General features: G+C 40.9%; 1 pseudogene; it reads right to left on the reverse strand.

Moving 5' to 3' along the window:
- Positions 1 to 348: 348 nt before the first annotated feature.
- On the reverse strand, positions 349 to 1342 carry LOC149235957 (uncharacterized; annotated as a pseudogene).
- Between the last annotated feature and the right edge of the window lie 5828 nt (positions 1343 to 7170).

A 7170-nucleotide genomic window follows, 5' to 3' on the forward strand; every position in this document is an offset into this window, starting at 1 on the left:
CAATTTGACCAGAAAACCAATTGGGCATGGAAAATCTGAGCAGAAAACCAGTTGGGTATCTTAAATCTGACCAGTAAACGATGTGGCTAGGTGAATCTAGGTTAGAAATAATCTTGATGGTTTCACTCTGATCCGGAAATCATGTGGGTAATTTAAAGAAAATCATTCGAGCAGTTCCAATGTTCCCCACATAAGCGTTTGTGGGCATTTAGAGTTTTACCATGTGGGCGATAGGTATCATAGTAATTCCTGTGGGCATAATACAGTTATCGAGATGGCAGAGGAATATGGATAGAGTGATATTTACGGAGAAGCATAAAGTAGGGTATATTTGAAGGAGTCTTCAAGTCAAACAAAATATTTGCTCAATTTCGAAGCTTCGAGACTCAAACGTTCAAGAGCAAGAGAATTATGCATAATGGCAGCAACAACTGAGCCTCCTAGGGCTGCTGAACAATTAACATAACTAAATTCTTTCAATTTTCTGTTTGCCAAAGCAATATTTATTATCGAAACATCGATGTTATTTGTGGCATCTGCCTCTATATGCAAGCGAATGGGAGAACAACACCATGATAATTCCCCCAAATCCCTATGCCTATACTTTAAGGTGAGGGTTTCAAGTTTTTGGCAATTGATGGCAAGTGATCTCAAGGGTAAACTAATGTCCAGGGTTTTGAAATCGAGACCTACGACAACCAAACCTCGGCAATTTTCACCTACTCTAGAGAGCCCCGAGGCGTAAACTGGAAATCTCCCCTTAATGTCAGTTCTTTGAGAAACTTACAGTTTGACAACGCGTCGAGGGTGTGGTCCATCAAATTTCTACATCTCGACAGGCTTAGGGTCATCAAGCCACGGTAATGTCAGGTAAATGCCCGGACGTCGGCATCATGTAAATTGCCAACGCAGCATAATGTGATTTTATGGAGACGGGATGAGATCATTATGAAACCAGAAAGTTCGTCATCCATAAGATTCTCCTGCGACAGAATCAAGCAGCCAACAATTAACGTGTGGAGATGAGGAAGAGCTAACACCACTGTGAGAATATCTTCGTCACTCAGTTGATCGAAACATGGATGAAAATTCAAGATCTCGACATGCAGAAATCGACTCAAAAACAGACTAAGCAAAGAATAGGATCTGACGGAGAGTGTGTGCGTATCTCAGAGACAACGGTGTTGTTCCAGAGTTTGGAAATGAGCGAGGCAGAAAGGCGGTCGAACATGGAGATCAACTGACTGAGAATGGCAGAAACAAGAAACATGTCTTGTGTAACTTTGTCCACACTGCTCTCCTTCGCCACTGCCATTATTTCCCTCTGCAAGTGCTTGGCCATGATCTTCGTTATTTAACAGAGTTCGATATCTAAGCCGAGGCCACTGTGAGAATATCTTCGTCACTCAGTTGATCGAAACGTGGACAAAAATTCAAGATCTCGACATGTGGAAATCGACTCAAAAACAGAGTAAGCAAAGAATAGGATCTGACGGAGAGTGTGTGTGTATCTCAGAGAAAATGGTGTTGTTCCATAGTTTGCAAATGAGCGAGGCAGAAAGGCGGTCGAACATGGAGATCAGCTGACTGAGAATGGCAGAAACAAGAAACATGTCTTATGTAACTTTGTCCACACTGCTCTCCTTCGCCACTGCCATTATTTCCCTCTGCAAGCGCTTGGCCATGATCTTCGTTATTTAACAGATTTTGATATCTGTATTATCCTATCAATTCTTCGTCTTCTTGCTTGTTGCAGCAAAACCCTAGCTCAGCTTTGAAGGGAAGAAATGTGAAGGTCATCTGGTAGGGATTGTCTCTGCATCGACGTTCACTCTATCTTCTCTGAATCCACAGAAATGCCCAAATCTTCAGAATGCAGCCAACACCCAGGTTCAAATCTTCCATGGCACCGCAAGGTAGCATACAACCTCGAAATAGCGCTGGAAACCCAAGAACAACTTTGTGGGCTCTTAGCATTTCATTTCAAACCAAATTTAAAACAAATCTTGCAATTCAGGGGGATAGCAAGACTGTCCAATTCTTCAAACCCAGCCCATGAGAAAACAATTTGATCAAGACTCCAGCAGACCATTGGAATGAATAGGGCTTATTATCATTTTTTTGAGTATGGGAGATCCATATTTTATTAAGTATTCCTTCTTTTTTTTCTTTTTTTTTTCTTTCACCAAAAACAAATTTGCAGCGTATTAGAGGAGAGCCTTGAAAGGCCTCTATACACAATTTCAAGGTAGAGTATAGTAGATATTTAACAAATTAGTCATGCATGAATGGGCTCATAGGTCTCAAGGGTTCAACATAGCTCTGATACCAAGTGTAAGGACCAACCCTATATATATATATATATCACAATAAAAATACAACCAGAAGAGAATAACATTGGGGATTAAAATTTATTAAGCACTATCTAACACATCCCTGAATTTCATTTCATTGAACATATCATCTAATTTACATATATTTAACTAAAGCCATAAAGAAGTCATACAAAGGAATATTGTAACACATAGGTATCGTTCACCAGAAGACGAGATTCAAACTTGATTTACCGCTACTTGTCTTCCTTTGTTGTCAGTCACCTCCGAGTGTGAATGACGATGTGCTTGATCTGAATACAGTGACCCATCGGTTGACCTCCCAGCCTACTCCTTGCGTACTCTTCTTCCCCGTGGACCCCGAGCTGCAATGGGGTTGTACAATGGACGAATGTAATCGCTGGTAGATGAGAGAACTATTTGGCTCAAGAATCTCCTCTCTAAATTCCTCTACCTCACCAAACTCACTATAGTTCGTAGTCACTACTCTGACATAGTCTCATCCATCCAACAATAGGGTAAAAAGTCCTTTCTCCCATGGCTTGCCCCTTCTTTTATAGGAGTTCTCATAAGTGACACTTAGCATGTCATGCATAATTAATTATTTTTGATAATTCAATTAACTTGATTATTCACCCACCCATGTGTCACTCTCTCATCAAAAGTATCCATCATGCATAATTAATTATTTTTGATAATTCAATAATTTGATTATTCACCCACCCATGTGTCACTCTCTCATCAAAAGTCTCCAAAATTATTTACTTCAATTTTAATTTAAAACTAATATTTTCCTCACCTCAAAAAGACTCCTATTTCTTTTCCTAGTTGTCTCTTGATTCCTCTTTTTACTCCTAAATTTTGTTCATTACTAAAGTCAATTGATAATTCAAGATTTGATCCCCTATGTAATCCCTAATTTAACTCAAGTTATCTCTTAGATGGATATTCTTTTGATGGTTGTTGCGACATGGAGGTTCTCTAAATTTCTCTAAAATTTAATTTATTAATCCTATTTTAATTCACCATCCTCTTCTCTTAATTAGGTTTAACTATTTTAAGATTAATAATTATCCTTACATTTATGTCCCTCTTTTCCCCTTTTACTTGATTAAATTACATTATCTACCTAAATTTTTCCAACATGGGAAGGGTAGAGCTTTTAAGGTAAAATATTTTATTTCTTCCTATGATTCTCGTAACCCAAGTTTTATTCTTGATTTAATTGCCTCGGTTCTACTCATCATTTACCATTTGATGTGAATTTACATGGTTTCCATATCTTGATTATATTTATTAATTTATTTATTTTTATTGATTCCAAGGGTGTCAAGTTTGGTCGTTCCCTTCAAGAACTTCCCTTTAAGTTCCAAGGGTGCCACGCGTAATAATTTATTTGTGATGCCAAGGGTGCCAAGTTGGTCGTGCCCTTCAAGAATTTCCCTTGAAGTTCCAAGGGTAACACGCCACTTGTCCTTCAAGCATTAAGTGGCTACAAGGGGAAAGTATAGGTGCAATGCCATAGACCACTATCATCTCTTATGTTGCCTACTATAGTGAGACTAATGGTGTCAGGGATCAAGGAATCAGCCTTGATGCGCGCGCCCCGGTAAAATCCTCATGAACGACCCAATTTTGGGACCTGCTCTCATGACATCGTGATCTTCAAAGCGAAGGTGGTTCAACCTTTCCAACCCAAGTCACGGCGAGAGTGCTAGTGGGTGAGATCAGGGACACTGTCCCACCCCTCCCATGCAGTTCCATCCAATTTGTACAACCCCATCACCCATATGTGAGTCATTTGGCCAAGCAAATAATTTGTTCCTGTAACCACTAACATCTCATCAGAATATAGATAAACATATATAGTAGGTTTCAAATTGACTTACAATTTCAAAGATAAAATAATATAATTTTTTCATCAAACCATTTGTCGTCAACTCGTCATATGTGAGTGCCTCTGGTGGTTACCCTGCCATACTCAATAATCATCAGTAACAAAGTTCTCGGTGTTAGTCATTGTCATAATAGCATCATTAACATCACCTAGCCGTTCACATCATTGTTCTTTGTGAACCAGAACTAATGCAACTAGGTAATATAGGGGACACCTCCATCATGGGTATCATCATCAAAACATCAATAAAAACACCTCCATCAGGGGTATCATCATTAAAACATCAATGGAAACATACATATCTATCAAGCTATCAACATCATTACATCAATAGAAACATACCTATCCATCAAAATTATCATCATCATGATTTTAGTAGAGAGCATACTGTTGGAGAGGTAAATCCCCTCTACGGATAGAGGCGATCCCTACTAGCCCAGAACGGGTCTAGCAACAATCAACCAATGCTACTATGCAAGTTCCTAATTGCAAATAAGAGATAGGCAATGAACACCTACTTGGATTCCAACGCTATTGTTTGATGAAGAGATGTCGTTCTCGCTCCTTCGCTTTGACCGGTCACGATCTTCCACGATCCCCGTAGATAGATACCTGCACACACGAAGAGAAACACAAACACAAGCGTGAAATCTAATAAATGCAATTATACATCAGTCAGAAAGGATGTAATTCACATTAACTATTACAAAGACAAATGAGAATGGAACCATAACAGTAGTCATCTATTATTAATCAATAACAGAGAAAGGTACAACCAAAGTTCTGATGTTGAGTCCTTCTCAAGAGGGTCCAGCCAGCAAGTCTCTTAAGCATTCACCCTTGGAGGTAGGTCTCCCAAGACAAAAACTCTCTCTCACACAAGCAATACTCACAACCTTCCTTAAGCTCTCTAACAAATCCACACTTGTCACACCAACTACCTACTAGCAGCAGCACTCTAAGCACTATGAATTCCACACTATCCAAAACTAGCTGCTTATGGCCATGGTAGAGGCTTAAATAGGAGAAGGCGTCTCCATGAATGGTGGGAGGATGAGCTTATCTCCAAGGAAGGTGGCTCAAATGACGAACAGACATGCCATAGAAGGTAGGGCGACATTCACAAGGCCAACAACCAGGTCTGGAGTCATCTAGAAGGCTGGCTGTTAGAACAAACTCGCCCAAACTAGATCAGTGCGGGTGTATAACTGAACTGGAACGCTGACATCGCATCTTAATAATGGAGCAGGCTCTGTCAGAGCGACTTAATACAAATATAGGATGCGTTGTCTCATGAAATTCGACCAGTGCGGAAAACCCGTGTGCTTCCGTGCTGGCATCGCATCAGTTGCACTATCATCCACCAGTCAACGCGGTTATTTTAATAACAGTCGCGATGATGAAATAAACTTTGGCAAAGTGGGTCATTTGGCCAGTTTAGAGAGCATGAGCATGATTAATTTGAATTCATGACACAGTAGGGGGACTGACAGGGAGACGGTGACAAATTACTGTGTAACAGATGCCCCATAAAGCATGAAACCCGAGAGAGTGGGAGGGGTGAAGTGCTTTACAAAACTCGCTGAACTGGAACACCACCAGGAAGAACCTGCACGTATGTACAACTGATATCTCTATTACACGTAGTCTAGGCATGGGCGCAGCCATCCAAAAGACATACGAAAAGGTCTGTGGTATGGACGCAGCCACCCAGCTGAAGAGACCATGATGATAAGAAGGTATGGTCGCAGCCATCCATCAATGAGTCATGTAATAATAATCCACAAAATCGCAACCTGGTTTGCAACAGACAAAAAACCAGGGTCTTGCGCTCCATCGCAACCCGAACAAAGTACAAGTCCAAGCATGTGAATACATGAGCTGAAGTCGAACATGCATGAACATCGTCTGATTACCAGCCAATAATGAAAACTGTTAACAGACGCGAGAGGTACCACCAATAATGACAATGGTCCTCAAGGTACTTATAGGTACAATCCGCGGCGTGTGAATCAATGAGCTGGTGTCGAACACCTGCAGAATCATTCGATCGGAGGCCAATGATGAAAACCTCACGTCGAACACGAAGAACCTGCCATTGAGGCATGCAGGCTCTAAGGCACCTGAAGGGAGTCTCTAGGTCAATTTCCTGGATAATGAGCTAAAGTCGACAGGAAGTAACCTAGATCGAAGGTGGGCCATGATGTTTCCCACATCATCGACACGAGACAGAGAAGGATAAAAATATTTTGTGTGAGACATCAGAGGGAGGTGGTAAGCTTGCAGAGGCCAACTTCTCTTGAACATATCGGCCGCGCGACAGCGGATTTGGCAGTATCTGACATCAAATGAGCAGAGGTCATGGTGACAAGGTAATGAGCAGATAAGAGGTCAAATAGGATAACCCAAACCCACGGAGGCTAGTGTAAAACAAGATGAAAAATCCCCACCCAGACATGAATGCAAACGAGTGCCATGTTCAAGAGCGATATACTACCGATACGACCATTATTACAATTCCATTTTCCCCACCATTTCTGGCAGGTACCCCGATTATTTTTGGATGACAAGCTTGACGGGGATAGCATATGCTTGGAAAGCGTCATTTCGACGGTGTCCGATGTCATTAAGTTTTAACGAGTCTGACAAAAGAAAGAACTCGACGTCTTTTCCTGTATAGAGAGTCTGAAAAGACAGTGAAAAATAAAACTCCAGGGGGGTCCTTTTTCGTAAAGTTGTGTCTCTCGAGCCCGAAAAAGTATAAAACAATGCTCGAAAGAACCGCCCGACCAGTATGATCGAGTACTTTTCCTGAATAGTGACTTTGACCCGAAAAAGTAAAAAAGCGGTCAGAAGTACGTCATTTTGGAGCCAATAACGAGTGCGAAACGACAAACACCCGACAATCTTTTTAAGTTAAACGGTCAAAAAAGAGCTTTA

This window comes from Pinus tabuliformis, chromosome 8, assembly GCF_031772625.1.
Source record: "Pinus tabuliformis cultivar Carrire ecotype Pingquan chromosome 8, CPIR1, whole genome shotgun sequence".
Taxonomy (NCBI): domain Eukaryota; kingdom Viridiplantae; phylum Streptophyta; class Pinopsida; order Pinales; family Pinaceae; genus Pinus; species Pinus tabuliformis.